Source organism: Moschus berezovskii, chromosome 4 (assembly GCF_049115385.1).
Source record: "Moschus berezovskii isolate FMDL1 chromosome 4, NW_MosBer_1.0, whole genome shotgun sequence".
Taxonomy (NCBI): Eukaryota; Metazoa; Chordata; class Mammalia; order Artiodactyla; family Moschidae; genus Moschus; species Moschus berezovskii.
The window spans coordinates 38,836,480-38,859,560 of record NC_142463.1 but is presented as its reverse complement, the minus strand read 5'-3'; the positions used below and the strand labels follow the sequence as shown (position 1 = coordinate 38,859,560).

The window sequence follows — 23,081 nt, the reverse complement described above, 5'->3', positions numbered from 1 at the left end:
GTCTTATCTACGCCATGTTCTAGGCACTCCTGAAATGGGTTCTGTCTGGTTGAAAATTTCTGTTTGAATTTGATGCTTTATTTCTCCAGTCACACCTTTGTCTCCCCACTCAGTTATAATCTGGAGTCTTTTCCAATAAATATACCTTTTTTTCAACCCAGCCCTAAGGCCCCCTATCTCAGTTCTGTCCTTAGTTCTCAAACTGAGCATTGATAAAGACAATGTGGTGATAATTTAGGGAAGAAGAATAAGAATATATTCATGGACTGCTAAAAGGTGTGAATGGATGCAAAAGGTAAAAGCTCAGGATGGGAACAAAACACATACTCCTCCCTACTTCCTCCCCATATACCCCTGCACAATGTTTATAAATCAAGCTTTCACCTAACACAGCCATAGCTGACTTCCTAAAGGAACATATCAAATTACACAAAAGGTCAGTGAATGTAAAATACTATACTGACTGTTATGGGATCATTTTTAATCTTCTCCATCACCTAAAACATTGAAGAAAAAAATATCTATTTAAATAAAGTGGAGTAACTAATGAGAGTTTTGGGGTTATACTGCTGAAGTCAGGAGATATTTTTTTATCCTAAATACTTGACACTTGCTGGAAATTCCATCCAATTATTCAAGACATTTAGGAAATGAACATCCATCCTGAATTTTTTATGGAGCAAAATGTAAAGTTGTGCTGACCAAAAAGAAAAAAAAAGAAAAAGCACAGGTTGACTTCCCTCCCCCACCCCCTCCATAACACACACACACACACACACACATTCCTGCCAAATTTCTGTTCTCACCTCTTCTAAGTTGTCACGCCAGGTAGAGTCTGACACAAGGTGTCTAATCTAAGGCTACAGAAGAGACTTAAGCAGATGTGACCCTCACAGCCAGATGTGCCAAGACCAGGAAATGTGACCGGCTGAAAGATGTAGGTTTGTATCATTTATTTTTGAGAAGCAGTGAAAGGAAAAACATTTGGGAGAGGAGCAGGTATGCTTTTAAGAAATGAGAAGTCCAATTTGGTTAGGCCACACACAGAACCAAAGATGACATACACCTGATGAGAAAGTCCTCCGAAATAGAAGAGCCTGGCTGTCAGCTCGGCCACCTGGCTGCAGCTGCTTTCTGCGCACATAAATATTTGAGCAAGGAAAATGGCCCTCTCTGCCTTCTGGGGATGGCCCTCTCTCCTCCCCATCTAATCCCATTGGCTGGCGTGGGTGGGGAGAGAGAAGCAGCGGGCAGCCGGCCTAGGTGAGTGAGAGGCACCAAGGGTTTAGTGCTCTAGGAACTGGGGCGGGGTTAGCAGCTCCCCCAGAGGAGCCGCCCCCTCATTCCTCTCTTCTCTTTCCCTCTCCTCTTCGGCCTGCTCTTCTTTTCTCTGCTTCCCTCTTTACCTGGCAACTCATCTCTCACTCATCCCTCCCATTTCCCCTCTTTATCAGGGTTGCTGCTGCTGCTAAGTCACTTCAGTCGTGTCCGACTCTGTGTGACCCCATAGACGGAAGCCCACCAGGCTCCCCCGTCCCTGGGATTCTCCAGGCAAGAACACTGGAGTGGGTTGCCATTTCCTTCTCCAATGCATGAAAGTGAAAAGTGAAATTGAAGGCGCTCAGTCGTGTCTGACTCTTAGCGACCCCATGGACTGCAGCCTTCCAGGCTCCTCCATCCATGGGATTTTCCAGGCAAGAGTACTGGAGTGGGGTGCCATTGTTACCCCTTATTTTTGCCTTATCTCTGCCGGCTTCCCAGATTTCCTCGCCCTCCTCCCCCGCCCCCTCACTGGGCACTGGGCACCGGGCACGCGGAGATGGAACAGAGCAAACAAGGCTCCTCTCCGCTCTGAAATCAGTGGGTTCTAAATGGGGTGGTGCCACCCAATCCCCATATTAGAACTGAAAATCTTGTGAGGACTGAAATCTAGTTTTCATTTATCGCCTGTCTCCACCTCGAACACTGACTAACAGAGCGTGCCGTCAGAACAAATGTGTAGAAAGAACAGAGGTCATCTAGTCCTTACCTGGTGCTAAGTTGCTTCAGTTGTGTCCGACTCTTTGCAACCCTATGGATTCTAGCCCTCCAGGCTCCTCTGTCCATGGGATTCTCCAGGCAAGAATACTGGAGTGGGTTGCCATGACCTTTTTCAAGTCCTTTGCTAAGCCAGGCTCAATTCACCTTCAACCTTTCCTACCACCCAGTGGCCATTTCCTCCTTCAGGTCTCAGTTCAAGGCTGCCTCCTCTAGGAAGCCTCCCCTGACTGCAGATCCTCTCCTATTATCCTGCACACTTCTCCAATTGCATGCTTCCATATTGTATCATAGTGTCTATTATATTGTCTGTTGGCATCCCTGACCTCTGGGCTACCCTCTCCTAAACTCCCATTCCCTCCCCTAAACTGAAACTCCCTTGGGCAGAGCCTAAGGACTCAATAAATGTTACTGAATAATTTGGGTGTTCATTGGAAGGACTGATGCTAAATCTGAAACTCCAATACTTTGGCCACCTCATGCGACGAGTTGACTCACTGGAAAAGACTCTGATGCTGGGAGGGATTGGGGGTAGGAGGAGACGGGGACGACAGAGAATGAGATGGCTGGATGGCATCACCAACTCGATGGAGGTGAGTTTGAGTGAACTCCGGGAGTTGGTGATGGACAGCGAGGCCTGGAGTGCTGTGGTTCATGGGGTCGCAAAGAGTTGGACCGACTAAGCGACTGAACTGAACTGAACTGATGATATTTGGATATTTACTAACTTATGCCCTATCCCTGATCCTCCCTACTTTTTACCAACTCAAATCACACCCATCATTCTGATCCAGATTATTAAGATTTCTTTGACACAGTACTATTTTCAACTATTTAATCAGCAAAGACAAAAAGGAACAATTCTTTAGCCTATTTTTGGTGAGAATACTGATGGGAACAAATATGGGTAAAATGTTTTTGGAAGATCATTTGGCAAAGGCTGTCAGAAGCCTTAAAATCTACCTAACTTTTGATACAGCAGTTCCACTTCTAGGACTATGTTCTGTAGACATAATATAAAATGTGCCCAAAGGTTTTTCCAATAAGGTGTTTGCTGCAGTTAATGTTTATAATGTTAAAAAATTGGAAATCCACAATAAGTGATTAGTTGAGCACATACAGGTAAACCTATAATAAAACTTTTTTTAAAAATTAAAAATAGCTATTGACCTGACAAGGTCAAAGAAAGGCAATGCCAAAGAATGCTCAAACTACCGCACAATTGCGCTCATCTCACATGCTAGTGAAGTAATGCTCACAATTCTCCAAGCCAGGCTTCAGCAATACGTGAACCGTGAACTTCCAGATGTTCAAGCTGGTTTTAGAAAAGGCAGAGGCACCAGAGATCAAATTGCCAACATCCGCTGGATCATGGAGAAAACAAGAGAGTTCCAGAAAAACATCTATTTCTGCTTTATTGACTATGCCAAAGCCTTTGACTGTGTGGATCACAATAAACTGTGGAAAATTTTGAAAGAGATGGGAATACCAGACCACCTAACCTGTCTCTTGAGAAACCTGTATGCAGGTCAGGAAGCAGCAGTTCAAACTGGACATGGAAAAACAGACTGGTTCCAAATAGGAAAAGGAGTACATCAAGGTTGTATATTGTCACCCTGCTTATTTAACTTATATGCGGAGAACATCATGAGAAACTCTGGATTGGAAGAAGCACAAGCTGGAATCAAGATTGCCGGGAGAAATATCAATAACCTCAGATATGCAGATTATGCCACCCTTATGGCAGAAAGTGAAGAAGAACTAAAGAATCTCTTGATGAAAAGGGAAAGAGGAAAGTGAAAAAGTTGGCTTAAAGCTCAACATTCATAAAACGAAGAACATGGCATCTGGTCCCATCACTTAATGGCAAATAGATGGAGAAACAGTGGAAACAGTGGCTGACCTTATTTTTGGGGGCTCCAAAATCACTGCAGATGGTGATTGCAGCCACGAAATTAAAATTACTCCTTGGAAGGAAAGTTATGACCAACCTAGATAGCATATTAAAAAGTAGAGACATTACTTTGCCAACAAAGGTCCATCTAGTCAAGGCTATGGTTTTTCCAGTGGTCATGTATGGATGTGAGAGTCGGACTGTGAAGAAAGCTGAGCACCGAAGAACTGATGCTTTTGAACCATGGTGTTGGAGAAGACTCTTGAGAGTCCCTTGGACTGCAAGGAGATCCAACCAGTCCATCCTAAAGGAGATCAGTCCTGGGTGTTCATCGGAAGGACTGATGCTAAAGCTGAAACTCTAATACTTTGGCCACCTCATGGGAAGAGTTGACTCATTAGAAAAGACCCTGATGGTGGGAGGGATTGGGGGTGGGAGGAGAAGGGGACGACAGAGAATGAGATGGCTGGATGGCATCACTGACTCAATGGACATGGGTTTGAGTAAACTCTGGGAGTTGGTGATAGACAGGGAGGCCTGGCGTGCTGCAATTCATGGGGTCACAAAGAGTCGGACAGGACTGAGCGACTGAACTGAACTGACCTGACAAGATGTTGATTGTTGTTGAATGAATCTACATATATAATGCAGTCTCATTCATATGCAAAATATAAAATTTTATTTGCTTAGAAAAATTCTGGAAAGGTATATAAAAATGGATTTTTCAGGGTGATGTTATCATATGTGATTTATTTTGATACTTTCTCTTTTTTGGCTGCTTGGCTTGGGAGATCTTAGTTCCTCCAACTAAGGATTAAGCCCTGGGCTATGGCAGTGAACGTTCTGAGTCCAAACCACTGGACCACCAGGGAACTCCCTATACTCTTTTTTTTTTAAATCTGTGTTTTCCTACTTTGTTTCTCTTCAATGAACCAGAATTATCATATACTTTTTTTTTTAAAGTTATTGAAAATTGTCTGAATGCTTTGCTTTTCTCTGACTCTAGAAGTAAGCTGTTCAAGTTCAAAGAGTCTTGAAAAAAATAAAAATTCACATATGGAATATGGAACATTTTAGATCTGAGATGTTTGAGGGAGAGTCTTTATCTGCCTAAGCCTCATAGTCATGTGTGAGTCTAATTTTGCATTGTTCTGAGAGACTGTGACAAAGAATCATTACCCTTGAAATAGGTTTGTGTGATATAAAAAATCAGGGTCTCCTCTTCACTTAGTCAGTGTATTCACATTTGTGGGAGTTCCCATGCATGTGCTGATGGAAAGTCCTGTGATAGAGCATTTGTGCTGTGTTGAGCTCAATCACTTGTAGAAAATGTGCAACGTAATAGGGGTATTACACAGGGTGATATTATGGAAAATATTAATTGGTACCAAAGTAATTCTTACTAGAGTGGACTATAAAACCTTCAGTGCCGTTCTAACTAATCACCCCTGTGGCATTCTGAGCCAATGCAGGTTAATGGTGACGATCTTAATTTTTTTATTAATTAAATTAAGTGTATAATCTGACAGTATAAACCCATTGTCGGCGTTCATCATGCTGATAATAAATGGCTTGAGTACTTGGCACCTTTAGCTGCACCAAAGCCCTGAACGCTTTCATCCACCACTCAGAATCTCAGCAAGATCTCCAAGTCACTCATTCGTACCCAGAGATGACAAATAATGAAGCTGTATAGAGGGATTAGGGTGAGAAAATAGTGGGTGGGTTCATGGGCCTAGGAGAAGTCTCCAAACTCAGGGGATGCAATGGCTGTCCTCTGGTCTCCTGCCTCCATACCTTGGGTTTCTCTTTAGCAAACGACTTCTCATAATACTTAAAAGTAGGAAGGAAAAAGAATTTAAAAGAAGTGAATGTGAAAATATAAGTGCTTAATAAACACTTAATTGGCCAAAATGGCAGATTCAGTCTCCTTGAGTTTTAGGGTAGGAATAGGCCTCAGTCATCGCTGTCCTCCCCATACTTTGCAATGCAACCAGGATATGACAGATCTTTACATCTTAATCTATACTGCCAGGGCATGACATGTTTAGACTTGCTTATCCAAAGTGCATTCCCTGGAAGAGAAACCGTGCCAGATACATCCTAAATTGAAATGTGTGGATAAATAAGTTTGAGAAACTCAGCTTTTACCTTTTCCTCTTGGAGATTTATGGTATATATTAGCATTTTGATGGCAATAATAAGTCCTTTGGAAAAGATACATATATTAATATCATCTCACCCAGCAATATCTAACCAAAGTGTCTAACCACAGTTATTAGATCATATAACTTTTAAAAAAAGTATTTGTTTATGGCTGTGCTGGGTCTTTGTTGCTTTTGAGTGGGCTTTCTCTAGTTGTGGCAAGCAGGAGCTACTCTGTTGTAGTGTGCGGGCTTCTCACCGCAGTGGCTTCTTTTGTTGGGGACCACAGGCTCTAGGGTGCTCGGGAGCAGCAGAGTTGTGGTGCACGGGCTTAGTTGTTCCATGGTGTGTGGAATCCTCCTAGACCGGTATAGAACCTGTATCCCTTGCATTGGCAAGCAGATCCTTATCCACTGTGCCACCAGGGAAGTCCTGGATCATAGAACTCATATCATCCCATAGAGAACATTTTAGCAAGACTGCCTTAGATATCTGCCAGCTTGATATAGCCCAGATCAGATGGAAATAATAATTTCCCGATTCTTCTTAAATCCTAGCATAATAGAAATGAAATCTCCAATGACTGTGACTAAATCCCTTAATAAAAACATAGAATTACTGCGGATGCTGATTGCAGCCATGAAATTAAAAGACACTTACTCCTTGGAAGGAAAGTTATGACCAACCTAGATAGTATATTAAAAAGCAGAGACATTACTTTGCCAACGAAGGTCCGTCTAGTCAAGGCTATGGTTTTTCCAGTGGTCATGTATGGATGTGAGAGTTGGACTGTGAAGAAAGCTGATCATCGAAGAATTGATGCTTTTGAACTGTGGTGTTGGAGAGGACTCTTGAGAGTCCCTTGTACTGCAAGGAGATCCAACCAGTCCATTCTAAAGGAGATCAATCCTGGGTGTTCATTGGAAGGACTGATGCTAAAGCTGAAACTGCAATACTTTGGCCACCTCATGTGACGAGTTGACTCACTGGAAAGGACTCTGATGCTGGGAAGGATTGGGGGCGGGAGGAGAAGGGGACGACAGAGAATGAGATGGCTGGATGGCATCACCGACTCTATGGACATGAGTTTGAGTGAACTCCAGGAGTTGGTGATGGACAGGGAGGCCTGGCGTGCTGTGATTCATGGGGTCGCAAAGAGTCGGACACGACTGAGCGACTGAACTGAACCGAAAGTGAATCTTTAATGGCATCAGGTAAAATGTATACTCCAGTCTAGAGTATCATATATATTTCCACTACAAACTAGGAAGTTTCATTTTCTTTTAGCAGCAAAACTTAAGGTTTTACTTTTTCTTTAGTCTTAACAATTTATTTAACAAAACTATTCATTCATAAGCAAAACTATAGTCTTTATTCTACTTGGTGGGATATGCATACATTTGATTAAAGAAATGTTACCATGTTTGATTACAGAAATAGTAATATGTTTCCTTAAACTCCATGGGGAGCATTACACAATATACAACATATGCATTACATAACCTTCCTAAAATCAGACAGAATCAAAATTCTGAAACACATCTAGCCCTAAGGATTTTGGACAGAGATATGACATTCTTTTCTTGGTAAATTCTATGGGCTCAACCCCGTTAACCTAATTGCTTTTGTTCATTCTCACAGTTTTGTGAGGTAAAGTACTATGTATTCCCCACCTCACAGATGAGGAGAGTCATCTAGTTTGACAGACCTTTTTATTTGCTTATTGCCTATTTGATATTTGCAAAGAAAGCCATGTACTAATCATGTACTAATTGACAACAAAAATTAAGTCACTGCTTCTAATTTGGGACAGTGGTCAATGCCAGGAGAACCCCAGCCAGAAAGGGGGTGACTGTGAGGTCCAGTGATGACTCCCTCAGAGGAATCCCTGTCTGACCTCTGTCTGAAAAGCAGTTGGTGATTTCCCAATGCTCATGGCTTTTCAACTCTTCTTTTTCCGCCTAACCTTTCAAAAACTTCAGTGTGACTGGAAAAGCCATAGACACCTGTGCAGAGAAAACTATTCTGAGTGTTGAATTAATTCATGTCAAGGCCCGAGTCCAGCCTCTGGGATCCAAGTTCCTTACGGCTTATTGCACCCACCCCCCATAAGGCTATTTTGAGATTTGAGGATTATCAGCCATTCAAAAATTTACCCATTTCTTTCTTTCACTATGCTTTGAAATGTCTGTAGGAGTATTTGTTTTCATCAGGATATTGAAAGCAACAACTTAGATAGAAAAATTACAAATCTCATGTAAGGGTCAACCTAATAAGCCATCATAAACTTAAATAATCCCGGGAGCTAGTCAGGCATTTAGGCAGGTCCAGAGGGAACTGCACATCGAATAGACCAGATTTGATGAGGAATGAGAGAAAAGAACCATGGAGGAGATCTGAAGCCTGGATGTTTCCAGGAACTATCCACACAGTGTGTTACAATGGGAGGACTGGGGCCCAGACCAGTGCTGCAAGAAATGACTGAATGAGGAGCTAACAGGGAAAAAGAAGTAGGAGAAAGGGGATCTGGGATCCCCCAAACTGAGTATCACCTTCATCAGCTATTTCCATAAAGACTGTGCCTATACTTATGCTGCTGCTGCTGCTAGGTCGCTTCAGTCGTGTCCGACTCTATGCGACCCCATAGATGGCAGCCCACCAGGCTCCGCCATCCCTGGGATTCTCCGGGCGAGACTTATAGGTCCTCTTAAAATAGTTGAATCACAACATTCTAGAACATTCACCAGATCTCATCACTCACCAGCTAGTGTTCAGGGGCTGGAACGGATGCCTGAGTTACAGAACCAGGGACCCGAGAAAAGGGAGAAGGAAATAGCACGTGTTAAGAATGTCCAGCCTCAGCCCACACCAGTGTCCCCTTTGCTGTCTGTGTCACAGCCACATTCCTGTATGTACTGTTTGCTGGGAACGCCAGCTTCTTCCACTCTTTGCTAAGGGGACTCAGACTCATCCCTGTGCTCAACCTACACATCAGTCCCCAGAAAGGCCTTCCCTGGCCACACCTGTCCTTCAACTCTAAATTATATTCCACTGTTCTCTGGAGTTTATTCCCTTCAGAGCATCTACTGCAATTTGTCAGTATATGTCTATTTCTTTATTAATGTCTGCCTATTCCCTATGAGTCCCCACTAAGTGCAGGTTCTTAACAAAAATCTGTTCAATGAATCATTTTCAGGCACTGTGCTCTCTGTTTCAGACATGGTAGCTTTTTCCATCTTCATCATAACCCTCTGTGTTGGTTTCACAGATAACGTTAAGGAGGCTTACAACTCCAAGGGGCTCATTTTCATACTCTGGAATTGTGCAGTGCACACAGTTATATGTAGCAACCCTGTTCAACAATCCCTTGTTCTAAGCCATTTAGGAGTGGTATTATTTCCAAAGGAAGAGTATCTCTGCTATTTCCACCTTTGTGACAACGTTGGCTCAGAGGGGTTAATAATGAACAGAAAGTCCAATTAGCTTCACCCATCACATCAGTCCTGGAACTAACTCCTGGTTCCTAAAAAGCCCCAAGAAAAGACTTTTCCGTTTGTATATCATGTTAATAATTAATTGATTGGTTAATCAACTAACTAACTTTTGTAAGGTTTGTCCTCTCCACCTTTGTCCCTTCCACATGTCCTGGTCAGGGTCAATGGACCTGGGCTCATATGTTCATTATATTGACCCAAAAAACTCTGAAAGAATGATTGTTTGGAAACATGTACAGGATAGATGTTTTAATGTTTTGAAATTTTATGAGGAAGCTGATCATTTTATACCTGTTGAGAATAGTTCTCTTCAAGTACTGATTGAACATTGATTGAAAATATACAATTCATGGTTATACCAGGGTGGGTAAATTAAGGTCCTTCCTTCAAGGATCTCTCAGTCAAATGTGACTAAAGGAGAGACAAGGAAGTCTTCTCGGAAGAGGAGGTTATGGAGTCAGGAGATGGGGAAGAAGAGGAGGCCTGGGAAGTATCCTAGGCAGAGGGGGAAGGGTTCAGTGATTTCAGAGATGGAGTAAAAGCAGAAGTCCAGTCTGGAGAAGAAATGGTGCTCCCTTTTTGTTGTTGTTTTATTGTTTCATTGCTAAATTGTGTCCAACTCTTTGTGACCCCATGGATTGTGGCTCATCAGGCTCCTCTGTCGATGGGGTTTCCCAGGCAAGAATACTGGAGTGGGTTTCCATTTCCTTCTCCAGGGAATCTTCCTGACTCAGGGATCAAACCTGAATTTCCTACATTGGCAGGCAGATTCTTTACCACTGAACCACTAGGGAAGCCCTTTTGCCTGGGTACTTCTATTAATAGAAGAGCTTCTGGGTTGTAATATTTTATAAGATACTACAAACACACCTGGTATTAAAATTTTTCATGTGAAATATAGACCAAATTATTCTTCTTGCTTCTTTGGTTCACAGCCCTCAACCCTAACCCTCACAGCTCTAAAGTTAGCCAAGTCCTTTACAAGATGAAGGACAAAGGCCAGTTTTAAAGACATGCCAAATATTCCATTCTCATCAGGTTTAAAAATGTCTCTTATACTCTAACACTGTAAACACTAATTGAGTTATCCATAAGGCCTCCTAGCAAAGGTTGGTTGCTCTTGGCCCTAGTTCATCAGAATCACTTGTGGTGCTTTTAAAAGAACACACATGCTCAGTCTACTGAAGTTAAACCTAGATAAACCTTCAACTCATCGATCCCTCTCCTAGGAAAATATCCATGAGAAATGCAAAATCCATCAAAAAACATAGAGGAATTTCATGTATCACTGTTTGTAATAGATCCACAAAGAACAACCCAAGTGTCCAGCCATAGCTTCATGAATAAATGAATATGTGGAATAGTAGACAGCATCAAAAAAGGATGATCTCGTGCTGTACACAACATTGCAGACAAATCTCATAAACACAGCATAGAGTAAAACAAGTCAGATGCTGAAGAACACATACTGCGTGAGTCATTTTGGTTGTATACTAAAAATCAAGAAAAAGTAATCAATGCCTTAGAAGTCAGGATAGTGGTTATGCTTTGGAAGGAGAGAAACTCAAAGTGGACCCAATGGCGGTTGAGGGATTTCTGGGCATTAGTTACAGGAGTGTGTTCACTTTATAAAAAGTGAGCAACCTGTGCATTTATGGCTTGTACAACTTTCTATATGATGTTTGATTTCCATAAAATATTTTTAAAAGGTATATCTATCTAAATGTCTAATTTATTCTGACTCAGTAGATTTTGGATAAGATCCTATTATTGGTATTTTTTTTTTAAATCTCCACAGATAATTCTAATGTACATCCAAGTTCAGGAACCAGTGACTTGGATCGCCATTGGTCTAGCTTTCTCTTGTTTGCATATTGAAAGAGTTTACTTACTGTTTTTATTCAATTTTTCTCCCTTACAAGTAAGAATAAAATAGCCACCTCAATCATGTGCACCCAGACGTTTCCATGCTACCGAAGTGCATGAGGGTTGAAAGGCATTCCTTCCAATTCTGTGTCAGTTGCTCATGAGCAGAAGTATTCGTACTCTAGGGTTTCAAGAAGCCCTCACAGAATCTGTTTATTCAACTAGCCAACAAGTGTTTATTGAACACCTATAGTAATGAAAGTGAACAATTACTCTTATTAATCACTTCCCTGTGCTGTGGTCTTATGTCCTTTGCATATGGCCTTTAATTTAAATAATATAGTAAATAACTAAATTAAATAATTTACGTAATAATTAAATTATATAATATAGTAAAGGAGTTAAGTGCACAGACTCAAGAGCCAGGCTATCAGCATTGAAACTCCGGATTCAGCTTACTCAGTTGTGTGACTTTGGGAAAGTTACTTAGCCTGTTGGTGACTCTGTTTCCTCACCTATAAATTGGTATAAAGGTAATACTAATTCCTGAAACCTAGTTGAGGAGTAAACGATGTTTGACACCTGTTGTTTAGTTGCTCAGTCGTATCCAACTCTTCTGTGACACAGTGGGCTGGAGCCTGCCAGGCTCCTCTGTCCATGGGATTTTTCCAGAAAAGGATACTGGAGTGGGTTCCATTTCCCTCCCAAGGGATCTTCTCAACCCAGTTATTGAACCCTTGTCTCCTGCATTGCAGGCAGATTCTTTACCACTGGACCACCTGGGAAGCTTCAGCACCTGCAAATGCCAAATACTATATACAGCAAATGCTACATATGTATTAGCTCATATTTTTCACCAAGTCCTATGAAATAGCTGCTATGATAATACTAAATTTGTACTTGAGGAAACCATGCTTAGAGAGGTCCCATGACTTGTCTAAGGTTACACAGCTAATAAATAGCAAAATCAAGATTCCAAGCCAGGTTGCCTGACCTCAGTGCTCAGATATTTTGCTATCATGCTCTCTCTTTTCACTGACATCTTTCTCTCTCAGTTGTGCTTTGGTGGACTCAGGGATTAAATATCTGAAGAGAAGACTCTTTGAAAGAGGTTTTTCAGGAGCCTGGAAAGTAGGAATATTTCACGAGCTAACTTGAAATGACAAAACATGCTCCCTGTAAGTAAGGAAGAGAGCCTTTCCCAATCAAGTTTCATTTTCCAAGGAAGAATGAATTTGGGTAACCTTTCTCACTCCCTGAAGTTAAAAATACCTTTTAAAAATGAGTTTGTCATGTCTTGTTGCATAACACTGAGCAGTATTTATAGAACGTGGAAATGAATGTGAAAACTTGTATTTTGATTCATGGCCTATTAGAAGTGGTACTTTCATTAATAACTCTGACTTGAATTTTTCCTCCCAAGTTATTGGAGTGTTTATTAAACTTTTAAAGTATTTTTTCTGACTCAGAATGGGGAATAGAAAGATAGGAACTGGGAAGAAGTACATTTTTAGACACTAATATTGTCAATGACTGAAAAAGCAGTCGCAAGTGTTTAACCTATCAGACTGAGAACTGCCTTTCTGTAACTGACAGTACAGGGAATTTTGTCCCCTGATGCTGAATACTGTTAATTAGAGAGTTAAAGATTGTTGTTTTCAGGAGTTAATTTTAAATAAAGGACTTTATTGAAACAATATATCTGTAAAAATTAAGTACTAACATTTAATGAGCAAAACTGTGTACCTAAGATGTGTAATGTATTGATTCCAAAATAATAAGGTTGGCAAACCTGTTATGAATATCTTTCCCCGCATGAATACACAGTGCTGCTATCATTCTGTTGGTTTTTTAAACGATGGCTGCCTCTTACCCTGAAATGTATTTCCAAGTTTTGCCAAGTACTAAGGTGACTGATTTTATTTCTTTTATTAGATACTTAAGTTTCTCTTTCCTTTTTATATATTGCTTAAAAACAAACCTGCTTTTACAGGCCTCCTGCCACCTAAAAGGCTCCTTGTTCGGCACAGAGAAGATTTCTTGCTGATCAGATTCTCCCCATTCTTCCTTTTAAGCAAACACTGAAAGCTTTCAGCAGCTGCCCAAGATATCACTTTAAAACCCTTAAGGCAGTCTGAAAAGCCTCCAAAAAAGCATGACATGCAATCAAAGTTTAGTAAGGAAAGTTTTAATGAATAAACTTAGTAAATTAGACAGCACTGCAGTGGGGTGATTAACTCTCATTTGTGCATTAGTGTTGAAATTAATTAAAATGTTTAAGCCATAGGAGGCTGGTTACCTCGTCAGGACCTAGCTCTGCCCTCAGAGCCAGTCTGGATCCAGGAGTGATTCATCTTACACAGATGAGAGGGGGATAAGAAGAAAAGAACAGTCAGGACAAATGTGTTTTCAATGGTGCTTAACAGCAGGGAGACCATTGAGACTGCAGAGCAATGCTACTGGAGTGTGACATCATAATCTGGTATGTACATGTGGAGTGAAGTGAAAAGGACTTTGCACACACACACCTTTCCTCTCTTTTGGATTGGACTCTGTGTATATTAATTTCTTTGCCAGGTGGAATGCTGCAGTCCACTCTCGTCAAGAACACTCACAAATTAGGTGTTTTCCTGACTCTTTTTAAACCTGCTTGCCACCGTTAAATGTTCACCCTGGGGAGTCCCACACAGGGCAGTGACATGAAAATGTAGGCTTGGTGCCCTGTTGGATTTCCCTAAGATCAACTCCATAGGATGTATGAAAATATAATTGCCTCAAACAGACTCTCAGACACACAACAATGGATTTATTGTTAAATTCCCCTGACAATGTGCAGAGCAGAAACCATCTTTTCAAGAAACCCCAAATATTCCATTCCCATTAGGTTTTTAAAAATCACATAAGCTCAATTTCTTTCCAGAACTATGGGTCTGTGGATCTTCTTATAGAAACCCATTACCGTGTAGCTGTTTAACAAATCTGTGCCTGCTTAAAATTATAAATGACAGCCTATTCCATAAAGAGAAAAGTCCTCTTTGACAGGAAAACAATCTCAGTTGGTTCTCCTTGAGTAACAAATGGACTTGTGTCAGGCCTGGCACCATAGCTGTTTCCAACACTGGGCTGCTGTTTCTAGTTCAGGGGTCCAAATTAAGGGGTTTGCAGGAATTAGTGACTTCTGCAAATCTGAATTATTTCCACCTGGAGAAAACTGTCATGATTTGCTATGGATCTACATTAATAACTTTAAAAGCTGTCTGTCTTCCTTATTTTTTGCTCTAAAGATTTCTTGTCAGACATGGTGTCAGAGGTCACTGTCACAGTGTTCCTTTGGTACCCATTAACTATAACCAGCGAACTTGTTCACTATTGATCCACTATGTCTAAGTATCTATTATAGTGGCTATAAAAGGTGGCTTCACATCTTTCTAAACAGATAATTCATAAAGGTCAAGGGGTCATGGCTTGTGATGTATTATTCACTGTAACTGTGACTGAGAGAGAGGAGCTAAGGGTCACGCATGCTACACTGGAGAGGTAGAACGTTGTGTGTCAATCGGACGTGCTACTAGCCATATAAATAATAAAAGGCATTAATAATATTTGTTCATGACCTCATTATTGATTCATGCTATTCTGAAGCAGATGCTCCTAGAGAGAGTGCAGACAGAGTTGATTTTTTAACCACTGAAGTTCAGCTGAGGTTGTCTCTAAAATGGAATTCAACTAAAGACAGTAATATATACTCTGGCAGCAACGTCCTGGGTCGTGGGATTGATACATTTTGCAGGTAATGTGTCATCTGTGGTGAAGCAAGTTTGTTTGGGGAATAATAGGTGCCTCAAATATGAAGTGTTAAGGATCTGCTAGGCGGACTGGTTCAGCAAATCCCCGTGTCCCTTTGGGATCCTTTGATTCATCATGTTCTGTAACCTTTGTTGGTTTCTATTGAACATTCAGCAAACACTGCAGAGACCATTGCTGAGGTTCCCAAGTTCCCATTCAAAAGGAAAACATCTCATTGGAGGACAGTCAGGATCTAATGAATGAACCCAGCTTACAAGGTAGCTGACACTGTTCATTCAATGGTGTTTACGTTTTTCTGGTCTTCCCTGATGGCTCCGTAGTAAAGAATCTGCCTGCCGATGCAGGAGTCACGGGTTTGATCCCTAGGTCAGGAAGATTTCTTGGAGAAGGAAATGGTAAACCACTCCAGTATTCTTGACTGGGAAATCCCATAGACAGAGGAGCCTGCCCGGCTACAGTCCATGGACTCACAAGAATCACATACAACTTAGTGACTGAACAACAATAGCATGGTTTTCTACCCACTGGAGAAGCTGGAGATGGTGTGCTTTCTCAAGACTACAGTTTGGAGGCAAATAAATTGAGATGAATCATGCTGAGACGAAATAGTTAAAATGTCACGCTCCATAAGTTTGAATGCATCCTTTAAGTTCTGAATAGTAAAATGCAACTGAACATTGAAACAAGGGAAACAAAAGGCAGATACAATACAAATCCTCCATCTTTGACAAGGATGCTTCATGGCGAGAGCTAGATAGCACTTTTTCAGAACCATTCCTGGAGGCACACCTGGGGATGTGCACCCACACATGCAGCCAAACCCCCTCCTAATTTTACTTTCCTTTAACTATTTTACATATTATAATAGAGTGGGTGATGCATCAAAATTGCAAGCTCTAAGAGATAAACAATAAGCTACTAGCTCTATATCTGTTTACAAGTGTTAACTAAGGGAAAGTCCCTAGGCAGGCTAGGCAAATTACACATTGTCCTCAGCAAGTGTGGGCACCAATGAAGATGAGTTTCAGAATAGGCCCTTTTAGCTTCAGGAGAGGGTTGAAGAAAGGTTCAGGGGTGGGCTTGGGCGGATGTGGGAGCTGAGGAATCGCTTCTCTGATGTTTCCATACAGAGCCCCATTCATTTCCAGTATCTACTAACTCTATAACTCTTGAAGCTAAAATGTCCTAAGAGAAATCTAAGGATGACCTATTTCCTGGAAGCGACCAATTTAAGTTAATAGTCTGACCCTGGGAATAGCTTTTCTTCTTTATGTGAGACCCCAGTCACTGGGACAACTAAGGTCTTGAGGGAATTTGCCTCTAATATCTGTGGTTGTGAAACTTTTTTTTGTGAATCAAAAACCCTTTTGAGAATGTAACAAAAACTAGGAGCCGTCTCTTGATAAAAACATTCATACATACACAATTTTGCACATATTTTAGTGATTCATAGAATCCCTGAGGTTGCCACAGGTTAAGAATCCACATTTTAAATAGGCTTTTTAAAAAAACGGATGAGCATTGATAGAATCTGCCCTTCCCTCTTCAATTCAATAAGGAAAAAAATGAAGCTTAGAGATGAGCCAGCCATTGTAACCTTCAGACTCCAAATAATACTGTCCTTAATAATAATAATATTCATGTGTCCTGTTAGTGGTCTCTATAGACATCTATATTCTTTATAATAATTTTTATTTTTATTTAATGTTTGGAGATGTTGTAAAAAGTGACTACTGTTTCAAAATGTGACCTCTGTGAGGTTTAAAACCTACTGAATCAGATGAGATATGAAAGCGTTCAATATAATGTATGACTTAAAGCTATGTTTTTTAAACTTTAATAGGAAATGTCTGACTCTTAGATCACTGTTTCTAAAGCCTGGCAGACAGAAACATGTCTTTTAGAAAGGTCTAATTCATATAGCAAACAGAGATCCAGCAGGGAGAAATAGTGCCTTTCCCCTTCACCTCGTGCAAACCTTTAATTTACAATGCAAAAACTCAGCTCCAGTAACATTTTAATAACTATAACTCATCTCATTTCCCCCCCAAAGATTACTCAGGTATGGTGGTAGATGTTGGGATGTGCTGACAAAAAAAAATAATAAATCATGGTTTTTGTCCTCAGGAAGCTTAGAGTCTTAGGACAGATGTGTGTGCACTTAAGTGGTCACTGAAGTGGCTTAGCATTCATTGCCTTCTTCCTCCCTCCTGTCACAACTGTTTTTATTCAGGTACTCCCCCCTCCTCTACATAAGCTATGTGACTTAGGGGATGCTGACTCATACTGGGCTATGCCAATCATGGACTCCTATAACACCTCCTTGTCTATGATTGGCTCAGGTATCCTAGCTTCAACCAATTAGTATTCCACATTCCCTGGGTGTTGGTAATTGGTTCAGGAATGGGTGTGTGACCTAAATTGACCTCATGGTACCAAAAGGAAGGACAATCAAGTGGAAGGTTATCTCTCTTCCCTTCTAGCTGTATTCCCCCTGTTGGCTGCGTTTGGGAAAGTTAGCCTGAGCATGAAGTTAAGACATCTGGGAGGGCAGATCTGAAAAACCAAAGATCTCAGACAACCAAAGAAGAAACCCTGGAACTCTCAGCTATCCTTTCCTGGCAGGAGGCAATGTAGATCCTTTCTGGATGATTCAGGTAAGGTATCTGTGAAGACTGGTTACAGAGCCATCACTGTTGTTCAAACTCTGTAAGTTAAGATTCAGGTCCATGAACATTTGCTGAGTGCTTACGGTGGCTCAAAGGGTAAAGCTTCTGCCCGCAGTGTGGGAGACCTGGGTTCGATCCCTGGAGAAGGAAATGGCAACCCACTTATGTACTCTTGCCTGGAAAACCCTATGGACAGAGAAGCCTAGTAGGCTATAGTCCATGGGGTCGCAAAGAGTCGGACACAACTGAGCGACTTCACTTTCACTTTTCGTGACTCAGAACGATGCATAGCAGCCGAGGAGTCTCTTACTTACTGTGTGACCTTAAGCTAGTTGCTCCACCTGTCTGAGATGCCAGTTCCTTGTGCATAAAATGAGGATCCTATATGTCTACCTGCACTATTTAGGCAGATTAAATAACATAAGCATTTAGCACTAGAGACTAATGATTCACTGGCTGACTAAGTGACTAGACAATGTGAATAGTGTTCCCTGCTTATACTGAAAATGTGGTGTAGATTTGAGGATGTCAGGTCCAGTACTTTGGGAAATGTCACTATGAGATGAGCAAGTGATCCCCACTACCTTCTGGGGATAATTCATCTGGAACTTTTCTAATCTGCCCTCAGGGATTGCAGAAGCTCCTGTTCAGTCATTAGTTAAAACAACAGGCTTCAGAGCCTGTGGTTGTGTACCTCTCCATTCCTGGGGCTCAAAAGGAAGCAACACTGTAAATTGATTTGTGGTTTTGCATGTTACCCATCAAGTGTTGGAGAGACTAGGTTTCAGCCCACATGCAGAAAATGCTTCTCAGCTGGTCTGCACAGTCTATAAGCAAAGTAACTTTCTCCTTTCTATGAGGTGGATCTTTGGGCCCCCCAAACTGATGCTGGTTATTTGGCTTCCAAGGTGGCGTTAGTGGTAAGGAATCCGCCTGCCAATTCAGGAGCCATTGAGATGCAGCTTCGATCCCTGGGTCAGGAAGATCCCCTGGAAGAGGCATTCGGGTTTGAATTTAGATTTGCTCCCTCACTAGTTGTGTGACCCTGGGAAAGTGACCTAATCTCTCTGAGATTAATTGTTTTCATTTGTAAGAATGGGATATGCCTACCCCAGTCCTATAAAGTGGGAGTACAACTGCTCCTAGAATTGCTATGAGGGTTAAACAAGTATGAAAAATACATATTCAGCACAATATATGACATATGGTCAATAAACAGAAGCTATGATTATTTTGATTTATAATGGACAGCTGTCTGTCCATCAGATAATTGCCCTTCCTGTCAGCACTTTGATTTCCTTTGGGGGAATGACCTTTTTGCCTGATTAGTCATAGTCTTGGAACCCTCTCGTGTGCTGTCTACCTTGGAAGTTGATGGGGTCCTGGAGACTCTGCCCACCAATTTTTCCTTTCATCACCTATAAAACCCTGAGGTAAGCATGTGACTTGAGCTCAGCCAATCGGAATCTCTCTCCTGGGACTTTTTTAAAATTTTAATCAGAATGAAGCAAGGGTAGAAGAAACAGTGGGGCAGTAACTGAAGAACATCACCTTCCTTCCCCTCCTGCTGGTGTCCCAAGTCATTCCTGTAGAGTTTCCTTTTGCTTAAGCAGCTGGTGGGCTTCCCGAGTGGCTCAGACATAAAGAATCTGCCTGCAATGTAGGAGACCCAGATTTGATTCCAGGGTTGGGAAGATCCCCTGGACAGGGGAATGGCAACCCTCTCCATTATTTTTGCCTGGAGAATTCCATGGACAGAGGAGCAGGCTGGTAGGCTACAGTCTGTGGGGCCGCAAAGAGTTGGACAGGCTGAGTGGCTAATACACACAAGCGTCTGGCATTTATTTCTGTTGCTTACAACCGAAGAAGTGAAGCATCATTACTTTCTGTCTTTAGGAAACAAGTGATTCCCTTCACAGCATGCCTCACCCCAGTTTGCACCCCACCATACATAGAATGTTCCCCCAACACAGCCTGAATGTTTATAGCTTCATGCATGTCTTCAAGATGTTCTTTCTGTTTGGATGACCATATTCATCTCCCATGCTCCAACAGCAAACTCTAATTCATTCTTCAAGCCTTGGCTCAAATGTTACTTGCCTTGGGAAGCTTCAGTGACTATTCAGACCCAGCAATGCAAAAGTAGCTAAGCCCCGCCACCTTTTTCATTCTTTTTCTCAAGACATTTACTACATTTGCCCTGTTTATAGTACAGTTAGGTTATTTGCCATCATCTAGCTTGTGAGCTCTTTGGGAATGGGAACCAAGCCTTAGGCTTGTTCAGCTTTGTGTCTCTAGTACCTACCTGGTCCAGAGCAAAAACACAAAATGTTTTTGTGGAATGAATGGCATTTCTTACAAATAAACAACTGTGCAATTTCGTGGAAAAGGATTTATATTAAAGGCATGTCTAGACAGCTTCAAAACAGTAGCCCTAATTCTGCAGGTCACTCAATTCTCTCAGGAGTAGTGGACAAATGTCGTCCTTGTCTTGGTTTTCCAAGTTGACAGCCTGGATTGAGCCCAAATTTTTAAGATCATCATCTCAGTCTGTACTTTGAGAGTTACACAAGGAGTCACAACAGGAACTGCTAAGACACTTTGCTCTGATCACACACTAAACATCAAACAATGACGCGTCTAATCCTCATAATACCCCTATGAAACAGATGCTGTTTTTCTCATTTCACAAATGAGTCACCATAATGTCAAGTCACCTGCCCACGGTTATATGGCCAACAAGTAGGAGAGCTGAGCTTCCTACCTACGCCGTCCTCTGCATATGACTCCAGCTGCCCTGGAGTCACTGAGGGATGCAGTAGCCTCTCGCTCATTCTGTCACCACCAGCCCTATTTCACAACTTGGGGATTAGAAGCAGGTCAGGGTGACCATATGTGGAAATCACCAGTGGCAATGAGTGCAGAGCACAGACACAAAGAAGCAGTATATTCATCTAAACTCCAGTCGGGTAGTGATGAAGAGGGAGGGGGATCCTTTGGGACTATTTGAAAATACTAAGATACCCAGAGATAACCTTGGGGCCAGGAGGAGTCATGTTATTGTTGTTTCAGTTGCTCAGTCATGTCCGACTCTTTTGTGACTCTGTGGACTGTAGCCCGCCAGGTTCCTCTGTCTGTTGGATTTCCTAGGCAATGATATTGGAGTGGGTTGCCCTTTCCTTCTCCAGGGGATCTTCCCAATCCAGGAATTGAACCCATGTCTCCTGCATTGCTGGTGCATTCTTTACCGCTGAGCCACCAGGGAAGTGCTAGTCATGTTATTAGCCTTGGCTAAATTTATAGAGCTGAAAAGTTGGTGAGTGGTGGAGATTAGTGGTTCACTGGTTAGGTCGAAGAGTCACAAATGGGAGGTCTGGCACTGCTGGGGGACTCAGTTCCCTCATCTGTAAAAATAAGGCATGATGAAAGTCTCCAAGTCATAAGATAGTTCTGTAAATTAAATGAGGTAATTGCATGGAAATTACTTAGTATACCTGGCCTCTTCTATGTGGTTATATTGGGGCTTCCCTGGTGGTTCAGTCAGTAAAGATTCTGCCTGCCAAATGCAGGAGATGCAGAGATTCTGGTTCGATCCCTGGGTTGGGAAGATCCCCTGGAGAAGGAAATGGCAGCCCACTCCAGTATTCTTGCCTGGGAAATCCCATGGACAGAGGAGCATAGCAGGCTACTGTCCATGGGGTCCCAAGAGTCGGACATGATTTAGCAACTAAGCCATTACCATCTTGTGGTTACCTTACATATATTCAATGCAAAGTCACTGTTTTTATGGGAGATTTAGTGACCAATGGCACTTCAGATCTTTTAGGGAAAAATGAGAGAAAAAAAATAGGGGTGAGAAGAGAGTTTTCCAACTACTTTGTCAGAGAGAGCATAGCCCTTAAGACTGGATGCCACTGCCTGCAAGTCCCACGGGCCACCCAGTTTTCCACAGTATTCTACTGGGTTAAGCACAAGATAGGATTTGTGCTTGCCCAGTGATCAGGGGTGATGTTTCTGTAGGATTATTCTGTAAGAGCAAACCAAAAATCCTTTTTTTTTTTAACTTTTTCCCCTTTAAAATTTCCAATGGGGTGGGGAGAACCCGTCAAAGATGAGTTAGTCAAAAAGGCTTATTTTATTACTAGTGCCTTCTTCCAAAGAGCTAATGGTATTTCTCATGAATCCTGAGCATTCCATTGGCTGTGACAGCCAGTGCTTGGGGAAAGTTTGCATCAGCCTGTCTGCAAGCAGAAGTTAGGCATGATTTGCCCAGAGCCTGACAGAACACATGTACCCTAGACCCAGAAATTAGGGGAGAGAAGGGTACAACCTGCCAGTCTATTTAAGCTTCCGACTTCCCAGACTCAGAAACTGAAAGCCTTCAAATAATTCCCATAGAAACCATACTTCATCACAAAGCTCTCCATAAGCTGCAGACCAAATACATACAAATAAAGCGTATCTGTGTAATGTAAGAAATATATTCTCTTATGCATCTGTCTCAGCTTTTAATAATCATCATTTACATGGCTCACAATTAGACCCATTGTCCGAGAGACATTGGGGTTGAAAACTGAGGTGGAGGTGAGTATAAGCATAAGAATGCAGTACTGAACTCCAGGAGTGCCAGGCCCACATCAAACATGGCAATAAGAACTCTCCATGCAGCATTTGATAGGATGAAAATAAATCTATTGCTGCCTTCTCTCTATTCTATTAGTGCTGACGTGTGAATGATACACTAAATAACATTCTCAAAAGGCAAATCCCACAGCACGTGGGGACCTCTTGGGACTGCGTGTAGGTGTTGTGATTCCACAGCTGGTATCACTGTGAACTCCCACCACTGGGATATGGAACAATTTGTAATGTAACAATTAACAGAAATATTGACTTAAGTATGCTCTTGGCAGGGGGCTGGTAACCCCAGGAATCAGCAGAAGGAACAGTACCATGCTATGTACAGTATCTCAAGGGATTCGAGCACTTCAAATGACAGAAGAGCATGATGCGCCTTGAGAAGCACCCCTTCCCCCTTTCATGTGGCTTCAGGTTGAAGTTAAAAATGACACTTTTCCTGTACCCAGGTTTTGAGCTACATTGAAGGAATAGGCTGTATAAAAAACACAAGCTCCAAAAGGCAAGGAACCACAGGGCTTCCAGCTTCAC

At 41.8% G+C, this 23,081-nt stretch overlaps 1 long non-coding RNA gene across 4 annotated transcripts in view; it reads left to right on the top strand.

Annotated features, from left to right (window-relative positions):
• The first annotated feature begins 16,929 nt into the window (after positions 1-16,929).
• The window catches only part of LOC148778036 (uncharacterized), a 139,614-nt gene continuing 133,462 nt past the window's right edge, over positions 16,930-23,081 (top strand). For all 4 annotated transcript variants that reach the window (XR_016037195.1, XR_016037197.1, XR_016037194.1 and 1 more), the window contains exon 1: positions 16,930-17,900. This is a non-coding gene — a long non-coding RNA (uncharacterized LOC148778036). The remainder of the gene's footprint in view (positions 17,901-23,081) is intronic.